Source organism: Natator depressus, chromosome 1, assembly GCF_965152275.1.
Source record: "Natator depressus isolate rNatDep1 chromosome 1, rNatDep2.hap1, whole genome shotgun sequence".
Lineage (NCBI taxonomy): Eukaryota > Metazoa > Chordata > Testudines > Cheloniidae > Natator > Natator depressus.
In genome coordinates, this window is record NC_134234.1 from 290,253,132 (window position 1) to 290,276,790 (window position 23,659).

The window sequence follows — 23,659 nt, forward strand, 5'->3', positions numbered from 1 at the left end:
GCACAGCTCCATTAAAGCTATGTCATTTATACATCCACTGAAGATCTGACTCTCTGACTTGTATTGTACATAGCATTTGTTAAAGGGGTATAATTTCAGTTTTCTATCAGTTCATTGTTTGCCTTGAGTTGTTATTCTAAAACTTCATCCATCAGTAAGAGAGAGTGGAGAGTTGAAAGTTCAAGATCTAGTTTATACAAGAGAATATCATTAACATAAACAGAGATTTTTAGAATGTGATGTTCCAAATGCAATATTTGTTATATTCGTATTTTCTCCAGTACCAATCACCAATCTAGAGTGAAAATCAGTAATAAAGGGGAGAAAGGATATTGTTTTTCCTTCCACTATATATAGGCGTGGCAAAATTAAAACTTTTTTTTTTATAATTTCAATGGATAATATCTATTTAAGCATTATTTTAGATTTTTATCAATTTAAAAGTTAACAGCTGGGGAAATTAAGGGGTGGTCAGACAAGTATTTAATGACGTTGAAATTCAAAAAGTTAATGCTTTTAAACTGTTAAAACACAAATAGTCAACATCACATGTCAAAATATACAAAGTAAGTATCTTTAAATCAACAAATCATACCTGCTTTTACTAATTCATTCACTAGTGCATTTTTAACAAGGCTAAATCAATAACACTAATTTTGATTCTAAATTCTTTATCAACATTTTTCTTACTTTGCCTATCTGCAAATTTCAGGTATCAACACAAATATTTTTTCATTGGTGTGTGGGTGTGTGGTGAAACTGACATTTACCAATCTAATCTTGCCAAGGTTACCTATATATAGGAAATAGAGAAAGAGAAAGGAGCGTAGTACACAATTTGCACATTTTCCCAGATGAGGATTAGAGTATAGGAAGAAAGTTGATTTAATGAAACTTGAATCTAACTATTGAGGCATGATGGATATATGTACTCACAAGAAATCTTTTTTTCCCCCCCAGTTATAACACAGCACTTGACTGCCACTGACTTCTGCAGTGGCTTGGATAGCAACAGGTAAATTCATCTTGTTGTTAGAACCATTTAATCATAAATCTAAAAACTTCATCCTGTAGCAATGGAACATGACAAACAGCATTTAGTTGAAGCCTTTAAATGAAGTTAAGCCTTTGCTCAGTATCCTGGATAAGCAGTGGTACCTTGCCAAACCCACCCAGCATGAGCCCTCACGAGGAATTATGACTGACTTTTGGGGAAAGGGAAGAAGTAATTTGTCACCTGCTTATCAGGGGCAGACTACTCTCCCCCCAGCTTGCCAGAGCATGGGGCAAACTGGAGCTTTGACTACCCATTTCCTGTGTGTTTCCCATTCCCCTTGGTGGGGAATACTGAGTCCACCTGAGATACAAGGAATGCAAATATGGCCAATGGCCATTTGGTGTGCGGGAGTAGTTTTACCCCTCAATTGCATGTGCGGTCGCAAGAGGCTGGTTCACAATCTGCCTCTTTTATTTTTCCCCTTACATTCCTTTAGTTTTATTGCAATTTAGTCTCTACTGATTGTTCCTTGTGGATAAATCCCCAAAATACAAAAAATGTAGTGATTGATTTGAAAATGATTTATTGCTGGAATCTAAAGGTAATGATTTAAATCTAATTATATCTCTCTGAAATTTAGAGTTGCTAACCACCCTCTCTGCCATCTCTTCATCCCCGTCTTGCACCTTTTGAAGACACCCTTATCTTTGCCTCATTCATGCATATACTGTGATAGGATATGGCTCTTATTTACATGATCACATTACATTGAATTGGAACAAATATTGGACAAATATTTATTTTACAAACTTGCATAGATTATTTACAGGTACAGAAATATTTTATACACAAACTGTAGCAAATCAGTTAAGCAATTTGACGTGCAAGTGCCTTATCAGCTGTCTTACTGTGTTATAATAGCATCTAACAGTGAATAATGGATTAAATTATTTTCCCTCTGCTCTGAGTTGTTCAAGAAAATATTCTCACTTAAATTATATCCTCCCCCCAATAGCTATTATTTTAAATTAGCATTTTTCAATGCTCATTTAACTGAAATGTCATAATTATCTAGTGGGTTATTAAATCGTTGGGAAACATATTATGTTGCTGAAAACTTTAAAGGTCAAGCTGTGCCCTCAGGTACACCTCATCAACTAATGGAGGCACAGATGATTTATATAGTTAACTTTACTAAGGCCATGTCTGCACTTACAAGCTTACAGCAGCACAGCTGTACCAATGCAGCTATACTACTGTTAGAGCACTCATGTAGCCATGTTATGCCATGTAGCCATATTATGTAGCGAGTTCTCCCACCAACATAACATCAGCTCAACAAGCAGCAGTAGCTATGTCAGCAGGAGAGCATTTTCTGCCAACATAGCGCTCTGCATACGAGCACTTATGCCGGCAAAACATATGTTGCTCAGGGGGTATTTTTTCATACCCCTGAGCGACAAAAGTTTTGCTGAGTGTAGACATGGCATAAAACAGCCAGGAAATATGTTTTATTAAGCCTAGGAAGACGGTGATTTATTATTAATTGTCTATAGACGCTGTCTTGTTTGAAGATTAAACAACTCCTAAGCATCGTACAAACTGAACACTGCAATGAGTTCTTATCAATTTGTAATGGATAGGAGATGAGATTCGTCTCCATTGCTGTCGATATCTGGTCTTAAATGTGAAATTGAAATTGCCAACAAAAAACGAAAAATATTAGTGGAACTGAAATGAGGAAAATACCTGGAAATCTCATCAAACATATCAACCCAGAATTCCACAAAAAGGGGAATATTGCAAATACTTAAGTTCCCACACTATGATTTGTACAACCTAGTTAATTTATAATTATTATTATTAATAATAATTATTATTATTTATTCTTAGCATATATTGTGATAGCACCTGAAAGCTCCAGCCAAGAACTGGGACCCTAGTGTGCTAGGCACTTTCCTAATATGTAGCAAGACATGATCCCTGCCCAGGAGAGCTTGAAATCTAAAAGACAAGAGTGAAGGAAATCTATGTAACATTAGTAAATGATCGAGGTCAGGATTGGTACATGATTGCTAGTTCTTGTCTCTTTCCCTATGTGGCAGAGGAGAGGATGACAAGGAGTGGCAGGAGGGTAAAAGGAATTAATAGGACAAAGGGAGTAGAAGGGAGGAAGGAGAAGAATGATGCTGAGGAGGAGTGGGTGAAGGCGAGATGATCGAAGATGCAAAGTATGGATGGCAGGGAAACTAAGGCTGGCAGCAGTGTCTGCAATGGAGAGGAAATTGGAGTCCGAAGGCCCAGTCTAAATGGAACAGTGTGCTGCCATCACTTGGGTTCACGGGTTCTTGAGTTCTGCCCTGCTGCTCTTCCACTTAGCTGGATCTCAACCAGGGAGGGCTTTGCTCTTCCTCTCCTCTCCCAGCTCCTGTGATCGGATGAGGTGGCAGATGCTTGAGGCTTGGTACCTCTGGAGAAAGGCTTGTCCCCAGAGGGGATGTCTTCCCCATTAACTCTAAAAGGGTGGAGAACCCTGCCAAGGTCTCTCTCATATCCCTGCTGCTGCTATGTTGGCCAAGCTGATCAGCTGGGAAAGTTCTTTGCTCCTGGGTGCTGACTCCATCCCTGGACCCTGCTCTCCTTCCCCTATTCCATAGCAATGAGTGTTAAGAGGTGTTTTACCCCATGAAAAACCTGGACAGACAATGGGGATGAGGCTCATCATGCAACATCATGTTCCCCATGAACAGAATCATTAGGTATGAGAGAAAATAAAATAGTTACTATACCCACCAAAGAATGACATATGTGTGTGCAGCATGCAGGGCATCTGAACTGCCCTGAAACATAAATACCTCAGCTAGCCAGATTCATTTACTAGAGTAATCCAATATCCATGTTAATTATGATGATTTAATTATGCTCTCTTCCTCTTTGCCGGCTTATTTATGAATTATTCTTTTGCATAACCCTAAGGAACAATATTAATACACAGAAAAGAACAGTTTAACTATGAACATTAATGACCCATACAAGCTAAAGCCATGCATGAAATTTCATGAAGCAATAGGAGTCTCTCATTAACTCCATTTACAGCATGAATATAGCAATGTGTGATTAATTACTAACTACTACATTGTGAATGGGAGTGCTGATTTTCTTGACTCAAGATGGTGAGTCTTGATATTTACATGTTACTATAAAATGTTATACAGTAAGTACAGATTATCTAAGAAAAACTAAGTATACAATGGATTTGAGATCCAGTAGTTTTATATCATTCATCAGTAGCCACTTAGCATTGTAAGAGAAGAAAAGATGGTATACATTTCCTCAGTAATAAGATGGGAGTTCAATGAATCTCTGTTCTATTCTTCAAGAAATATTATAGGTATCTCATCCTCTAAAACATTAATTATATCTCTACTAAAGACATCTTCATTATCTAGATGCGTTTTGACCAATTATCTTCTAGCTTCTCATTTAATATTTTTAAAATACATATGTAAGGCCAAGCAGGTCATGAACCAGGCCTGTAAAGCAACCAGGTAGCAACCACCACCACACTGGTATTCATGCAGTAGGTACAAGTGCTTTTCACTCCAATGCCAATGACCTGCTGTGAACCCAGGCTATGGAAAATCCTACCTCAAGGGTTCCAACAGGCAGCAGTCTTGTGGCTCCTGATTGGCTCCCTGTCCTTTATAAACCCAACGGGTATTCTAGGAAGTGTCTAGGTAACAGTGGATCCCCTATAGTTGCTATGACCATTCTTGCTTTCTGGTCTTGAACTGCTGTCTTTGACCTTGGCTTGTTTTGGACTTTACCTCCTAACCCAGGCTCTGAAACACAACTCAGACCCTGATCCTTGGTATCAACCCCAGCATGAAACTTGACTACAAACTTCTCAGCTACTCTCAGTCTCAGGTTTGTTCCTGCTTTGACCCTTGGTCCCCACTGCCTTTGTCAGGATACTGACAACATGAAAATTTGGAAGCAAATCTCCTTCAGACACTCCTGAATTTTATCTGTAATTGACAAGTGTAAATGAAGTAGATTCATGGCTATGCTGCAGCGTTTTGGCACTGGTCCATCAGCATAAAGCAGCCACAAATCAATGGCTCTAGGCAGTGGATGATACAACTTTTCAAGGGAAGGCTTCAGGAGCAGTGACAATTCCATACAATCCTCCACTCAGCCCGCAGAGAAGGGGTGTGGATGGAGAAAATGGGGTATGGCTAGGACATTAGTGCATCCTGTTGAACACTGGCTGCCATCTCGCCAACAGCATCTCGAGGAAGCTGGACATGTTTTAAAAAAAAATGGTGAGCAGCCTTCAGACTCCTCAGTTTTTAGGTTGGGGACCAGGTTGGTGCTCAGCAGTAACCTGGACTAGGGAGCTTAGTGGTAGCTTAGAACAACTTTTGCCCCAACCACCTCTTTCTGTGCTGAGTACTCCTAAACCTAAGCAAGGAATCTTGGCCAGTATTGATTTTAAATCAGGTAACAGGGGCTTAGAACTAAATACAACAGTGCATAAAAAGCTTTGTTCTGCACAAAGAGGTCATGGGGCTGATGATGGGGGGGAAATCCTCAATCCCAGCTCTTCCAAGTATCTACACTGCTAGTCCATAGCTGCTATGACACTAGGTATTGGGAGGAAGAGTGGACACCAGGTGGGGTCTTCATCGAGTAGAACTGTACTGTTTACAGAAATAGGATATGTTAGTGTTCTTTCTGCTGTATTTGGATAATCTTGCCTGAGACTGTAGAATATGAGCATCTGTTAGGTTCTGTTTTATCTCTGAAGATATGAAGGCTATATTGCTCAGATTGGACAACTGAACACTTTCTGACCCTATGGGACATTAATTAAATGTTTTTGGTATAAGGTTGGATTTTGAATGTCTATTGTAATGTCCTGGGTATTTTAGTCACTTGTAGCTCTATCCCAGACTTTATTATAGCATAACGGTGTGTACAAATACACACACGTGTGCTTATAGTCATTAACTAAAAGTCCATGTCATGCTCATTACTAATCTATGGATGACATTTAAGATTTGTCAGTTATGTCCAATATTAGTATGACAGTCTACTTGCTGTTGAGTTACTCGACTAAACTTCAGTTCTGCACGATTGGAAGTAATCTCTGCTTTAATTCTGCTAATGCTGAATTGCTGTTGATTGGCACTGATGCAAAAGGGTAAGCTTCTGTGGCTTGTATTTCCCTTGAATTCATCAGTTTGGTGAGAAACCTCATAATTATTTTGAATCCTATTTTGTTCTGATAAAAACAGCTAAGTAAAGTTACATCTGAGTGATTTAAATCCTGTTTATGCTCAAGTTTGCTGGAAAATTGAAAGTGTTTGGAATATGGAGAGGGACCATTACTAAAAATGAGCATTCCTGTGAATCTTAAAATGATAAGGGCCATATTCTGCCCTCTGATACACTTGTGAATCTCCCATTGAAGTCAACTGGAACAGCATTCATGCCTTCAAGATCAGAATTTGGTCATAAGCCTCTGAATGTTAAATTCTGATTCCCTTGTATCAACCAACAGAGAGAGGATTACAGGGCTGTATCAGAAATCTTTTAAATTTTTATAGGATTTGTGTATATAGTAGAAGGGAAGGGCTAGAAAAAATAAGGATGAGTTGTTCAGGAAGGAGATGGGCATAGCTCTCAAACGTGACTTCCACAAAACTTGATTTCTTTTTTCTTGATCATTAATTAGGGGTTAGAAAATAAAGGAAGATCAGACTTCCCAACAAAGGGAGTTTATTTTCATAGGGATGGGAGACACCTCCCATGTGACTCTGAATGTACAGTTTCTCTGCCACTCCGCAACTACAGTGTAACAGGGTACATGTACACTACTTGATCATGATTGCCAGCCAGAGGCAGTTAACTCTACGAATATACAGACTTACAATGTGGAGTGCAGCCCTGATCCTGAACCATTAGTCAGTGAGAATTTTGCCATTGACTTCAGCAAGCATAAAAAGCAGTACCTGTGTAATGAAGACTCAAGCAATTTAATGTACAATGGCATCTTTATAGTGAGGCAGCATGACCCAGGGTAGAGCAATGGGCTGGGAGTCAGGCAGCTTGGGTTCTCTTTGGGGGCATCTTTAAAATCAAATAGCCTTTTACATCCTCACCAGAGAGCAGGCAAAAAAGCTTTTTTGGTGAAAAATGGGATTACAAAATAAATAAACAAACAAAAAGACATTCTCATGAAAAATATTGTTTTTAATAATTGGGTAACTTGAAATATGTTTTGAAATGATGAGAAAATGGGCACCTTCTCTTTTTTTTTCCATTTCTCCTAGAAAAGTGGAGGGGAAAACTTTTTAAAAATAAATTTAAAAGTAACACTTTGACTTCTTTCCAGTTGGCAAACGGAGTGTTGTTATCCAACTGGGCACATTTGGAAAACAGTAAAAGTGAGGGGAAAGTATGTGTCCACCCTTCATAAATTAAAAAAAAAAAAAAAACTGGGCGGGGATGGGGGCAGAGAGCCACTACTTTACAACAGAAAAAGTTTAAATGAGGATTTTTCCAATGAACATGTCCACAGGGAAAAAATCCTATTTCCCAGCCAGCTATAATAACCAGTAATAAAGATTAGGTTTGTGCAGAACTCAGTCATTTTGATTGCAGGTGTTCCAAACAAGCCTCTTTCTGTTTTTGGTTTGTGTGGCTAGAACAGCTGCTGAGGTTCATTTTGAGTTATGGGCTCAAGTTACTTAGGCTTAAACTGGTTAGAGTGTAAAATCTTTGGTATAGGGACATTACAGACAAATTTGGAAAGACAATTAAGTGCCTGGTGTCCTATTTACTTTATTCTATATAACTAATACAGATTCAGGGGGAAATGCCATTCAAATTGCACAGCATGGGCCTTTTGCCTCTTCCCCAATACATAGCCTGACCAACAGAGATTCTTGGTGTAATTTAAAGTAGTCTTAAGAACTGTTCTAACTTGCACTAGTCACCTAGGGACTGCTCTGTTGGCTGTGGTTAAAGCTTGCCAGTATGCATTCTGGCATTCTCCCTTGTGCTCCAAGACGCAGTGCGGAGGGCATGGCAGGCATAAAGCTGGCTTCATACCATCCACTGACTTCCTAGCACTGAGGGAATCCTCTGCTGGCTACTTAAATTCACCCTAAGTGCCCTTTGAATTGTTCCAGCAGCATAAAGGGTGTATAGTGAGAGCCAAGGACCTAACTCTATCAAGGTAGTTAATCTCTCTAGGAATTTATACCACTTCTTAGATTTTAAGCCTCGTAGCCCTGTGTTGGGATATAGATATTCAGGCCTGTCTGTAAAGGCCTATACTCTAAGAATTTAGGTGTATTCTTATCACTTGGCTAGTTATAGAGGTATAAAAGAGAGAATCAAAATCACTGTCTGCCAGTGTAAGGTCCTTCTCTTACTGTGACAGTCTGAGGCCCTGTTCTTAGGCTAAGGCCTTTGGCTAAGCAACAGAGACAGCCATAAGCTGGGAAGTGACCGTCACATCCTCACATTCCAAACTAGTCACGTTGAAATAAGGTGCTACTGGGCTGTTAGGAATACAATCCTGTCCTGATAATGCCTATCACCTCCAGAGAAAGGGAAGTGTAAAAGGAAACTTAGTTTGATAGCATCCTGTCTGGCAAGAATTCACTTACCAATAGCTGGGATGTGAAATCCTCATTTCTTTGTTGTTCTATCACTGTAGTCCCCATTTCCCTATTGTTTGTCTGTATGATCTCTGTCTGGTTCTGTGATTGTTTCTGTCTGCTGTATAATTAATTTTGCTGGGTGTAAACTAATTAAAGTGGTGGGAAATAATTGGTTACATAATCAAGTTACAGTATGTTAGGATTGGTTAGTTAAATTTCAGGAAAATGATTGGTTAAGGTATAGCTAAGCAGAACTCAAGTTACAGTATGTTAGGATTGGTTAGTTAAATTTCAGGAAAATGATTGGTTAAGGTATAGCTAAGCAGAACTCAAGTTTTACTATATAGTCTGCAGTCAATCAGGAAGTGGGTGGGTGGGTGAGAAATGGGAACAAGGAATGGGGCTGGGGAAATTGGAATCATGTTTGGCTAAGGGCAGGAATGGGAACAGGGACACAGGTGTAAGGCTCTGTGGTGTCAGAGCTGGGAAGGGGGACACTAAGGAAGGAAACTGGAATCATGCTTGCTGGAAGTTCACCCCAATAAACATTGAATTGTTTGCACCTTTGGACTTCGGGTATTGTTGCTCTCTGTTCATGCGAGAAGGACCAGGGAAGTAAGTGGGTGAAGGAATAAGCCCCTTAACACCCTGGTCTACACTAGGAGTTGAGGTCGAATTTAGCAGCATTAAATCGATTTAACCCTGCACCCATCCACACGACGAAGCCCTTTTTTTCGACTTAAAGGGCTCTTAAAATTGATTTCTTTACTCCACCCCGACAAGGGGATTAGCAGTGAAATCGGCCTTGCTGGGTCAAATTTGGGGTAGTGTGGACGCAATTCGATGGTATTGGCCTCTGGGAGCTATCCCAGAGTGCTCCATTGTGACCGCTCTGGACAACACTCTCAACTGAGATGCACTGGCCAGGTAGACTGCAAAAAGGCCCGCGAAATTTTGAATCTCATTTCTTGTTTGGCCAGCTTGGCAAGCTGCAGGTGAGTGCAGAGCTCATCAGCAGAGGTGACCATGCAGAGCTCATCAGCAGAGGTGACCATGATGGAGTCCCAGAATCTCAAAAGAGCTCCAGCATGGACCGAACGGGAGGTATGGGATCTGATCACTGTATGGGGAGAGGAATCTGTGCTATCAGAACTCCATTCCAGTTTTCGAAATACCAAAACATTTGTCAAAATCTCCCAGGGCATGAAGGACAGAGGCCATAACAGGGACCCAAAGCAGTGCCGCATGAAACTTAAGGAGCTGAGGCAAGCCTACCAGAAAACCAGAGAGGCAAATGGCTGCTCTGGGTCAGAGCCCCAAACATGTCGCTTCTATGATGAGCTGCATGCCATTTTAGGGGATTCAGCCCTCACTACCCCAATAGTGTGCTTTGACTCCATCAATGGAGAGGGAGACAACACAGAAGCAGGTTTTGGGGATGAGGAAGATGAGGAGGAGGAGGTTGTAGATAGCTCACAGCAAGCAAGTGGAGAAACCGGTTTTCCCGACAGCCAGGAACTGTTTCCTACCCTGGACCTGGAGCCAGTACCCCCCAAACCCACCCAAGGCTGCCTCCCCGACCCGCCAGATGGAGAAGGGACCTCTGGTGAGTGTACCTTTTTAAATAGTATACATGGTTTAAAAGCAAGCGTGTTTAATGATTAATTTGCCCTGGCATTCGCGGCCAGCACAGCTACTGGAAAAGTCTGTTAACGTGTCTGGGGATGGAGCGGAAATCCTCCAGGGACATCTCCATAAAGTTCTCCTGGATGTGCTCCCAAAACCTTATCAAAAGGTTTCTGGGGAGGGCAGCCTTATTCCGTCCACCATGGTAGGACACTTTACCAGGCCAGGCGAGTAGCACGTAGTCGGGAATCATTGCAGAACAAAGCATTGCAGCGTATGTTTGCTGGCGTTCAACCAACATCCGTTCTTTATCTCTCTGTGTTATCCTCAGGAGAGTGATATCATTCATGGTCACCTGGTTGAAATAGGGTGCTTTTCTTAAGGGGACATTCAGAGGTGCCCGTTCCTGCTGGGCTGTTTGCCTGTGGCTGAACAAAAATGTTCCCCGCTGTGAGCCACGGGGAGGGGGGAGGGGAGAGGGGTTAGCCAGGCGGTGGAGAGAGGCAAAATGCGACCTTGTAACGAAAGTACATGTGCTATGTATGTAATGTTAACAGCAAGGTTTATGGTGAAAGAGTGTACCCATTGTTCTATAAAATGTGTCTTTTTAAATACCACTGTCCCTTTTTTTTCTCCACCAGCTGCATGTGTTTCAAGGATCACAGGATCTTCTCCTTCCCAGAGGCTAACGAAGATTAGAAGGCGAAAAAAATGCACTCACGATGAAATGTTCTCTGACCTCATGCTGTCCTCCCACACTGACAGAGCACAGATGAATGCGTGGAGGCAGATATTGTCAGAGTGCAGGAAAGCACAAAAAGAACGCGAGGAGAGATGGCAGGCTGAAGAAAGTAAGTGGCAGGCTGAAGATGATAGGTGGCGGCAGTGTGATGAGAAGAGGCAGGATTCAATGCTGAGGCTGCTGGAGGATCAAATTAATATGCTCCAGCGTATGGTTGAGCTGCAGGAAAGGCAGCTGGAGCACAGACCGCCGCTACAGCCCCTGTGTAACCAACCCCTCTCCTCCCCAAGTTCCATAGCCTCCTCACCCAGATGCCCAAAAACGCGGTTGGGGAGGCCACCCAGACACTCCACCCCAGAGGATTGCCCAAGCAACAGAAGGCTGGCATTCAATAAGTTTTAAACTTTTAAAGTGCTGTGTGGTCTTGTCCTTCCCTCCTCCACCACCCCACCCAGTGCTTCCTTCCTCCACCACCCCTCCTGGGCTACCTTGGCAGTTATCCCCCTATTTGTGTGATGAATTAATAAAGAATGCATGAATGTGAAGCAGCAATGACTTTTATTGCCTCTGCAAGCGGTGATCAAAGGGAGGACGGGAGGGTGGTTAGCTTACAGGGAAGTAGAGTGAACCAAGGGGTGGGAGGTTCATCAAGGAGAAACAAACAGAACTTTCACACTGTAGCCTGACCAGTCATGAAACTGGTTTTCAAAGCTTCTCTGATGCGCATTGCGCCCTCCTGTGCTCTTCTAACTGCCCTGGTGTCTGGCTGCACGTAACCAGCAGACAGGTAATTTGCCTTAACCTCCCACCCTGCCATAAACGTCTCCCCCTTACTCTCACAGATATTGTGGAGTGCACAGCGAGCAGTAATAACAATGGGAATATTGGTTTCGCTGAGGTCTAACCAAGTCAGTAAACTGCGCCAGCGTGCTTTTAAATGTCCAAATGCACATTCTACCACCTTTCTGCTCTTGCTCAGCCTGTAGTTGAACAGCTCCTGACTATGTCCAGGCTGCCTGTGTATGGCTTCATAAGCCATGGCATTAAGGGGTCGGCTGGGTCCCCAAGGATAACTACAGGCATTTCAACATCCCCAATGGTTATTTTCTGGTCTGGGAAGAAAGTCCCTTCCTGCAGCTTTTGAAACGGACCAGAGTTCCTGAAGATGCAATCATCATGTACCTTTCCCGGCCATCCCACGTTGATGTTGGTGAAACGTCCCTTGTGATCCACCAGTGCTTGCAGCACTATTGAAAAGTACCCCTTGCGGTTTATGTATTTGCCGGCTTGGTGCTCCGGTGCCAAGATAGGGATATGGGTTCCGTCTATGGCCCCACCACAGTTAGGGAATCCCATTGCAGCAAAGCCATTTACTATGACCTGCACATTTCCCAGAGTCACTACCCTTGATATCAGCAGACCTTTGATTGCGTTGGCTCCTTGCATCACAGCAGCCCCCACAGTAGATTTGTCCACTCCAAATTGATTCCTGACTGACTGGTAGCTGTCTGGCGTTGCAAGCTTCCACAGGGCTATTGCCACTCGCTTCTCAACTGTGAGGGCTGCTCTCATCTTGGTATTCTGGCACTTCAGGACAGGGGAAAGCAAGTCACAAAGTTCCATGAAAGTGCCCTTACGCATGCAAAATTTTCGCAGCCACTGGGAATCGTCCCAGACCTGCAGCACCATGCAGTCCCTCCAGTCTGTGTTTGTTTCCTGGACCCAGAATTGGCGTTCCTTGGCATGAACCTGCCCCATTAGTACCATGATGCCCACATTGCCAAGGCCCGTGCTTTGAGAGAAGTCTGTGTCCATGTCCTCATCACTCTCATCACCGCGCTGATGTTGCCTACTCACTCAGTTTCACTTTGGCAGGTTCTGGTGCTGCGTATACCACTGGATAATACGCGTGGTGTTTAATGTGCTCCTAATTGCCAAAGTGATCTGAGTGGGCTCCATGCTTGCTGTGGTATGGCGTCTGCACAGGTAACCCGGGAAAAAAGGCGTGAAATGATTGTCTTCCGTTGCTTTCATGGAGGGAGGGAGGTAGGGAGCACCTGACAACATGCACCCAGAACCACCCACGACAATGTTTTTTGCCCCATCAGACATTGGGATCTCAACCCAGAATTCCAATGGGCGGCGGAGACTGCGGGAATTGTGGGATAGCTACCCACAGTGCAATGCTCCGGAAGTCGACGCTAGCCTCAGTACTGTGGAAGCACTCCGTCAAGTTAATGCACTTTATGCACTTAGAGCATTTTGTGTGGGGACACACACAATCGACTATATAAAAACAATTTCTAAAAAACAGACTTCTATAAATTCGACCTAATTTTGTCGTGTAGACATACCTAGAGTAGGGACTGTCTCTTGCTCTGTGTTTGTACAGTGTTACCAGATGTGCCCATTACTTTAGGGTATGCTCATTTATTAGGGTTACTCTTCGGGGGGAGGGGTCGGTAATTCCATTAATGTACTGCTTATGTCACTCGTGTGTTCATATGGAGCTCTACTCCTTCCTTCTGCAAGTCCCCTCCCAATGGAGCTATCCTGCAGGACTTAGGTTCCCCAGAGCTGGGTTCCTCCAGCCCTAGAACTAGATGAACACACACACACACACACTAACAGAGCAAGTCTGAGCGGACCGGGTCAATCAGCACTCTCAAGCTGATACCCTCATATGTCCCTGTACTCAATGGGCTGGGTTAAGCAGAACCTTCCAGCTGTCACCCTTATGTGCCCCTGGTCTCAATAGGCTGGGCTGAGCAGCACTTTCAGCCGCGCCACCCCCCAATGTGCCACAGGTTTAACACATCCCTATCCCCACTTTCATGTCACAGTTGTACTGGTAGTAACCCACTTGATGAGCAAACCTCACAGTATTTTTGGGCGCTACAGGGATCTTTAGCTTAGGTAAAAGAAGCGTTGCTGCAGAGTAAATGGGGGAAGCTAAAAACACAAAAGAGTAAAGTTCAGCGAGAGAGAGAGAAGCAACCGGCTTAACCATCAAAGTTATTTATTGAATAATAGTAATAACAACACAAGGAGAGCCTAAACCAACATAACATACATCATTAAATGTTAATACCTGAGGTAGAAAGGAAAACAGAGAGAGAGAGAGAAAGAAAGGGATCTCACCGCTCCCTGAAGCTTGAACTAGTCAGGGTTCCCAGGTGATGGTGGTAGCTCAGGGTCCTGAGGGCAGGAGACAGGCAGAGCCCCCAGCATGATCAGTCAGGAGATGATGGAGTCCCAGTGGAACTGATCCATAGTTTGGATCTAAGCATCAGAATACTTACTTGGGCATAACCTAGGTAGGGGTTTTTGTAGAGAAAATGCAATGGTTCAAGGTAGAACACTAGATTTGTTTATGGGTAAACTGATGACTCAGGGGGTTTCTTTAGGCTAGACAATAGGAGCTGATCACTCTTGGCTATGGGTGGTGTTTTCTTCCAGGGAGCTCACAATACAACTAGGCTGCTTCAGTATTTTGGATATCAATCAAGGATTTATTACTAGAATTGGTCTGATAATTGCTGATCTGAGTGTGTGCAGGAGTAGGTTCATTAACATCTGGAGCAGAGATTCCCATGATGCAGTGCGTCCCTGTTTTTCTGATCCCAGAGTTCAGTGCAGTTCTCTGTTCTACATTCTGTATGCAAATTGAGATGTCTCCCTGTCCCATCTTTCATGCAGATGAGGCTAGGGGAGTTGTCTCTGTTTTCCACTCTGTATGCTAATGGAGATGTCTTAATCTTGTCACCCTTGTCAGGAGGGGTCTAGATATGTCTCCCATCATCCCTTCATTGCTCTCTGCAAGCCTTTTCTCTGATCAGTTTTGGTTAAAGAAGAGACTGGTGGTGGTGGGGTGTCTTTCATGAGTCAGACAGGCTAGATACTGTGCCCTGGTTCCCCAAAAACACAGAGCTGACTGCTATCAACAGCACCCAGATCAATCCTGATTTGAAGTCTTTGCATGGTACTGCAATATGAAGCTTAGCTGTCCTGGTATGAGAGCACGATGTGAACTACTGAATTCTCCCTGGTTTCCATACGGATACATGTAGTACACCCCTCAGGATCTCTTGAAAGTCAGTCCAGGTTCATCTAAATTGTTGTGCAGAGATTACAAACTTTCTTTGTAATTGGAGGAAAAAGAGAAACCAAAGTGAATTCCATCACATGCAATTTATTTTGGTTAGCAGAACAAGTGGTACTTCCTTACTGACAATATTGCCATTATCTAGACACAGTTCCACTACAGTGTTCAAAAAACTGATCCCACTGAAAACTATTTGCAGCTTTTATTTCTTCACCCTTTCCAGATTTCCTTTATTTGGCATGTACTCCATTGTATTTAGGAGCAAAACTCTATTTTCTCCCTAGATAAAATCTTGAGTGACCATCCCTAGAAGACAAAAGCATGAAAATCAATAGCGAGTACTCAATATAATAGATTTTAAGATAACAATTGATCTTTGTTGAAACCTTTAGAGGGTTTAATGCATTTGTCAGAGAATGGAACATGAAGTACAACAAATAAGCAGAAACCAAAATCTTATTTATTTTTGTTTACATGTTTCTGATAAATAATGACTGCAAAATAAGATTTGATTTGATTTTATTTTTTAAAGGAAAATCCATGTCTACCCGGGAACTTCCCAGTTGTCAGTATGTGACCCCCAGGGTCACAAAGAACTTCATGGCAACCGTGAGGATGAGCTCTGCTCACCTGGGTGCAAAGGTACAGGCCATGTACTAGACCTAAACTAAAGAATTATTTCCTCTAGCAGCACAGGACCTACAATATGCATCGGTGTACACATTGGAGTGATGTACACACGTAGTATCTAATTCATTACAGCTAGAGCTGGATGGATATTTTTTTGATGAATGGTAAATTCACTGTGTGACACCCTGGCACCCCAATGTTCATCACTGTCATGTAATTAGGATAAGTTTTATACAAAGTATGCCTTATAAGGTATCATTCTAAAAGTCTTGATCTACTGGACAGAATATCTCATTTGGATTGTATGTGCTAATATCATATGTGACGTTATGAAGTTTGGCGATGTATGTGTTACTGAAACATGTTGGGAAGTTGAAAACACCCACAAGCAGCCTTTCAGGTACAACAGTAAAAAAGCCAAACAATGTTAATGGCGTGTTGAGGAAATGCACACAAGCACAAGGATTACCCCAGGAACTGTGTACAATAGAAACCTGTCATATATAGCACTACACAATGGGAACTGTTTGACCCAGGTCACAGCAAAAGAGCTTTCCAGGAAGTGTGATGAAGATATAAAAAGGGGGAAATGACATCAAGGAGGGGGACCTCACTCTCCCTACAACAAACCACCTAAAAACACCTGAGGGGCAAGGACTGAACTGTGGGAAGTGATGGTCCCAGGCTAGAGGGATTTTTAGCCTGTGTATGAAAACCTGGGAAAGCCAAGGCCCCTTGTGCCTTAAGAATCTGCCAGCCTGTTTATCACTCAGGGTGAGAATTTGCTAATTCATATCCTACCTATCTAGTATGTTAAGCTCAGTTTGCAGTTTTGTTTATTACTAAGGTAATCTGCTTTGATCTGTTTGCTATCACTTATAATTACTTAAAATCTATCTTTTGTAGATAATAAACTTGTTTTGGTTTTGTTTAAAACCAATGTGGGGGAGTTATAACTTGGGGCAGAAAGATGTTGCATATCTCTCTCCACATTGAGGGAGGAGGTGAATTTCATGAGCTTATGCTGTACAGTTCCCTGTGCAGTAAAAGACGGTACAATTTTGGGTTTACCCTCTTGAGGAGGGGTGTGCACTTGAGTATTGGGCAATTCCTTAGCTGAGCCTTCCCATGCAGAGCTGATCTCAGCATCTGTGTGTATAGCTGCAGATGGGTGTGTCCCTATCTGTGTGTATGCTGGTGAAAGAGCAAGCTTGGAGAGCTTGGCAATTTATCACAGCACCACAGTGTGAAAGGGAGCCCAGGCTGGTGGGTCAGGCTGGCTTGGTGGTACCCCAGTTCCAAATAGCACCCTGGAGGGAACCTGTCACACACTGAAATGCATTTTTGGGCCCTGAAAACTATTTGCAAATTCAAGTCAAATTCAGTGAATAGTTTTTTCCAGAACATGAAAAATAAATGTGAAAACAAACTTTTTTGACACTTCATTTCAAATCAGCATTTCTGAAATAAAATGTCAACCTGAATGAAAATTTTTCAGCCTGTCATTTGAAGAGGAGAAAACAAAACAAAAATCAGTTTCAGTTCAAAATGAACTAATTATTTTGGATTTTTTGGTTTGGCCACCAAACCAAAAAAATCAATTATTTGCTCAGCATATTGCCAAAAATGCAAAGGGACTAAACATAAATACTTACCAGAATTTGTAGTAAAGGGAGCTCTTGCCATCCTTACTCAGGCAAAACTCCCATAAATATTAAAAGCATTGAAGCATTTAAATCAGTGGGAGTTATGCCTAAAGAGGAACTACAAGATCCAGCCCTTTCATTCTTTAATACAAAATAAGCACTGGTATAGCCATAGATGGCATAATTATTTCCCCTCTGATTGCATTCCAGAGGGGAGTTATTGTTACAAAACAAAATCTGCAACAGATTGCTTTACATGTAGTTCTTTGCTTTTAAATCTTCAGAAATGTTTCTCTATAGTATGTCTTAATAGTAATTTATTTTAGCTTTACAAAAGCCTATGCACTGTAAATATGTCCATAAGCAATGCTGAACCTTTGTGAAGCTTGGAATGATTAGCATCAGTGCATTATAAAATGAGTGTTTGGTTTTTTTCCTGTCAGAGGACAATTTGATAGTTCAGGCTTGATATTTCCTCTGTTCTTTCTGAAAAGAAACAGGAAATACAGCATTTAGCTTTGAAAGCAACTAAAATAGAAGCATTTTGTGGCAGATGGGATTTTTATGAGCTGTTTGTCACCATATACCAGTCTTGTTAAGGAGGAATCGTTTTCTGCTTCATTACACTAAGATAGCTCTGTTTAGGGTTCCACTCAGCTGTGAAATGACTTTAAAACTTCTATAAGGAATAGAGATGGGATTTTTATAATAAAGGATTGCTGACAAAGGTTCTAAAATAGAAAGAAAACAGTCAAACATACAGTTTTTGGTGTGAAGAGGGGAATATAGATATATTGTATCACATACTTTTGTTTAATCTGCTACTTTGTGGCAACAGAGTATGTGCCATAATACTATTATTTTCCACACCAAAAAAGATACTTATTCTTCTGCCCTTTCTATAGAAACTAGTATTTATATGAATGAGGAAACAATCAGTACACTATATGATGGTTAAAAAACATTTCATCTCCCTCAAGAAGCTGGCAGCCCATAAACATTCTCAGCATGAAAATAGTGGGGCCAGAGCCTCAGCTGGTGTAAATCAGTGAAACTATGCAGATTACCCCTGCTGAGTATCTAGGGCATCATTTCTTAACCTTCTAACACCTGGAGTCACAAATCTTCAAAGCTGGATGCATAAAACTGGGGGAAAGGAATTCATTTTAGGCACCTAAATAATACCCTGATCTCACAAACACTTACCTGCTTTAAATTTAACCATGTGGCAAATTAGTGGGATTATTCACATGTGCAAAACTAAGGACGTGGTTGTAAGTATTTGCATGAGAGAGGTCTGTATGGCCTCACTTTCTGTGATGTCAAATACCTTCAATTCCTGTTAATGTCAGTGGGTATTCAGTCCTTCTGAAAATCATGGTATTTATATATCCACACATGGATACCTAATTGTAAGAATCCCAGGTTTTAAAATGTTAGCCTTGATTGAAACCTGTTAAATCTGTCCCATATAAAATTTGTTTTTGTTTTCACAGCCTGTTTTTCCTGAATTTTAGTTTGCTCCTTTTCATGTGAAAGAAAAAAAAAGAATGATTTTCATCAATGTTATACTTTCTAGGCGACACCTCTATGAGTAGCAATGTTATAACACTCATGCAGCACTGTTCTGGTAAATTCCCAACAGATTAATGACTTCTGATTCTTGTTGACAGCTTTTCAGTTTATCAATATGAATGTTAACAAATGTGGTGTTTTAAATGTCTTCTGCTTTTAATATGCTCAAACTTTCAATTTTGTTACCTTTCTCTTTCAATTCCCCAGCAATTGTTCCTTGGGTACTTTAAACTCCTTTGTAAATGTGATCCACTTTTCCTTTCCAGTCCCATGTCAGATTGTGATGCCCTGTTTCTGCAATACATCTCCAGTAGCACCTCAGGCTCAGTGAGCCTACCTATGACTTGTGCTGCTTCTGTCCCATGACCTTGAAAGCTCTCCATTTCCCTCTTTTCAGTTTAGTCCCACTATAGCATTCAATTCTTTTCCACTTTGACTTATTTAGCTTGACCTAGAAAAGATTAAGGGATGAATTGATTTGTCTTTAAGAATTTACAAATACTAAATCTTCAATCTAGCAGAGAAAGGTATAACATGATGCAATGGCTGGAAGTTGAAGCCAGACAAATTCAGACTGGAAATAAGGTGAACATTTTTGATTCTGAGAGTAATTAACCATTGAAATAGTTTACTAAGGGTCACAGTGGATTCTCCATTACTGACAATTTTTAAATCAAGGCTGGACGTTTTTTCTAAAACATAGGAATTATTTTGGGGGCAGTTCAATGGCCGGTGTTCAATGGCCAGGCAGTCAGACTAGATGATCACAATGGTCCCTTCTGGCCTTGGAATCTATGAATCTGTGTGCTCCCCTTTGCACAGTATGACCTATCCTAGGATGCTTTGTTATTTCCTGGGTCGCTCTTGCCTCATGCAGATGGATCTGGGTGGAAAGTCTGGCTGTGGTGGATTAAAAAGCTAATGGCAGTGCCACTGTGGATGCTCTCCTGGCAAGCAGAACCATGGTGGTACTCCCTCCTAATCCTTAGCACAGTACCTGGGGCAACTCATAGCACATGGTTTCCCCATTCATTCTCAGAGTGCATGTGAAGTAGCCTAACAGGGGATTAGAGATTTGCACAATGTGCATTCAGCTTCTGCTTTTAGAGAGAACCTCAATACTTTGCTGTATATCTTATCACTTATTCTTTTCCATGCAATGTAACTGAGTCAATAAATTCTAGACTGCCTGGTTGGTTGGTTGTTTTTTTTGGACACTAGCCATATTGAATACCTTCATGAAAGTGAATTAGAGTGCAAATCAGGCATTCATCACAAACCCAATCAATATAAAACCAGCTTTAAGTCTAATTCCAACTTACTGCAGCTCTTCAAAAATATCATTTTCTCTATAGTCCCAAAATAAGGCTAAATTAGACTGCAGCCTGGATTTTCAGCCACAAAATTTGCCTCATCTTAAAATCAGAAAGTCTGCAATTTTGGCACACGTGTCACATGACTCCCAACTCTCCCCTCTCCCTCGCCTCTTCCCCTTCCCCCCCCAATACACATCCCTGCCTTACTTCATAGTCTGACCTGAAGGAAGCAGAGCCCAGAAGGCACTTGCACTTCCATGGACTCTGTGCCCGTGGTAGATGGTTGGCCTTTAGCGCTTACTAACTCAGTATTGTATTATGGTCCTCTCCAGCCATGAGCCTGAGTCTCAAGATTCCAGATCTAAACCTTGTGACAATTAGGGTCCAGGAACCCCAGGGGAGAACAAGGAGTCTGAATCCCAAAGAATAAGCAACCAGTTGTATACAATATTATTATACTATAAAAGTGTATTGAGTACGTTCTTCTACAGTAGCTGGTGGTACACTGGTGATTAATATTATTGCATGTTGTATGTATGGTTCAGCCAGTGGCTGTCCCTCTTACAGCATTGTAAGATGGGAGGTGTGACCTGGGAGCTCCTCAGTGCCAACTGGCAGAGGGCCCACGATACTGTAACTCATATCAGGCCTGACACACTCATTACCCCCGACACACTGTTGTCATAATTTGTAGCTAAAAGGGATCCTGGAGGGTATCTTATGTAAAGTGGTGATGTACTGGTCTGCAAATCATTGAGAGATGGATGTGTGGCTTGTGTAATAAGAGTTTATTGATCTATGCTGGAAATATGTTTGCCTGGGACACAGAGTGAAAACCCATCCTGCCCTAGACAAAAGAATGTGTATTTACTTGGTCTGAGTGGCTTGATTACAGGCAGAGGACAATGAAAGTACATTTACATATAAGGCAAACAAAGCCATCAAGCTAACAAGCAGGGGAGAAGACTATTTAGCAATCATGCTGGAGGATGGAATCTGCACTCCAGGAAGCCTTCCTGGCTCTTGCAGCAGAGATAATGAACTTTGGGAAATGTAAGGGAAGCAAAAAGCCACTGGAGTTATCCATCACTTAGGGTGCTGTTCCCTTTGATTCTGTGAATGCTAGGTCCCCTGGCCTGGAGGGCTGGAGATGCTGGTAACTTCATGTAAGAAAACTGCTTAGGCAAAGATTTTACCTTGCTAAGATTAAGTTTTAGTCACTAGAAAGTGTGTGTTTTGTCTGTAACCATATTTGTCTTTTTCTTTTGCTCAGTATCACTTAAATCTCTGTTCTTTGTTAATAAACTTATTCTTGTTTTATTACAAAACCATCTCAGTGCTGTGTATTGAAGTGCAGTGAGAGTCTTCAGCTAACCTAATGGGCTGGTGGACACACTGCCTCTTTGGAGGCAGCAAACTTGATTTTTGAGTGTCCATGGAGAGGAACTGGACACTACAAGATGATGTCTCTGGGGATCTTGGGAACTCGGGTTCAGGGTTATCTGCATGGCAGAGTTTAGACTGGCAGAGTTTTGAAGAGTTTGCTGGCAAGGCAGAAAGATTGGTGTGTCAAGAAACTGACACACATCTTAGACTCAGCAAAGCTTGCACTTTTGTTAAGGTAGAGGGGATGACAGTGGCTCACAATTTTGGGTGCCCTGGACAGGATATCACAATCATCCCATGAGAAATCTCCATTTTTAAGTTGTGAGATTGAGGTAGGAGGTGTGCAGTTTGTATATTTCTGTCCCTGGTACATAAGGAGGCATCTATTGCTGCTCTCTCCCTGTCCCTATCTCTCCCTCTTGCTCTCATCTGTTGCCTTTTTAGGCTTCCTAGGATGTTTTAGACTAGCTATTTTTGTTGACTGCTATTAGGGATATGAAGCGTGACATATGACTGGGGAAATAAGCCTAAATAATCTCTTGAGAATAAGAAAGTATGCTTCATCCTTTTTGGGTTACATTCTAGCATCAGATATGCATGTATAACTCCCACTGTGTCAAATTCATCCCAATTATGCATTATAGTTATGCATGCCATCAATTAATCTTTCAATGAGTTAAATTGGTGTAACTTGTAATTAAACAAGACATTTGAATGTTTGTGACTTTTGTCATGAAGCCAAGATTTTCCCTATCCCTGTAAGATGTTTCATAAATGGGAAAAATGTCCTGAGCACTATCCTTCACTTGACTAATACTTTCCACAGCAAACAGTGCTAATAAGTAATGGCCCAGCATTTATGGGATATGATCTTCAGGGGGAACTTTGTACTTCTCCTTTCTCAGGAAAACTAGACTTTCACAACGTGTTCTAGGAAAATGAAATTGTCAAAAGATCCATGCAGTTCTGTAGGCAGTTTAGCTGATGTGTGGGTTCAGTTAAATTAGTGAAAAACTTGAGGCCAAATTTCCCATCGTACTTTAAAGCTTTATCCACACTAATTTAGCTGATTTTGTTTTTGTTTTGAGTGCTGTTGTTTGGTTTTTACACCAAATGATTCAGTGTAGTTCATTCTGATTCCACTCTTCACTCCCTGCCTCCCCTTCTGATTCCACTCCTTGCAGCACTCAGGTTTTTTCCGCCTCCCTTACAACCAAGTTAACAAAGGTAGGCAAACCGAGCACCTTTTCATTTCCACCCAATCATGCTGCTCAGTCAACTTCCCTACACTTAAGTGGGTTTTAATCCTTTTCTGCTAAACTAAATGCACTTTTTTCCATTCAGCAAGTTTCTTTTTGATGTCAGGCTTTGTGAGGATGAGATTGTAATGTTTGTAAAGCACTAAAGCCCAGATCCTCAAAGGTATTTCAGAGCCTAAATATCTCTGAAGATCTGGACCATGGTACTTACATAGACGACCATTTACCAGTTCAATGCAATCTTGTTTGTCTAATGAGTATGTTCCTCATGTAAAGCTGACTATTTTTAAGCACACTGTAAATAGATATAAAGGCTCAAGACTCATTTATCTGACTTGTGTGTGATGTGACTCAAATGGGATTTTTATAGAATTTTACAAGTACTATGTTTATTATTAAAGTTGTGACTTTTAGATGTTCACTACTACTGACGTACTCTATTTTTATTTGTTGCATGTGTCCAGTTCTTTTAACTTCTGCATAATATTTAATTTAACAGGAATATCAATCTGCCCCCTCTCTTTTACAGTGAAAAAAACTAACTATGTAATTCAGTTGCCTTATTAATACATAGTGGTCGTTGTATATGTTAAATGTCTACTAAATTCGTGAAGTCTAATACAGATGTTCTATATAATTATACCCTGACCAAGTTAATATTTTCGGTTTCATATCTGCCTTCATAATGAGTTCTGTGACAA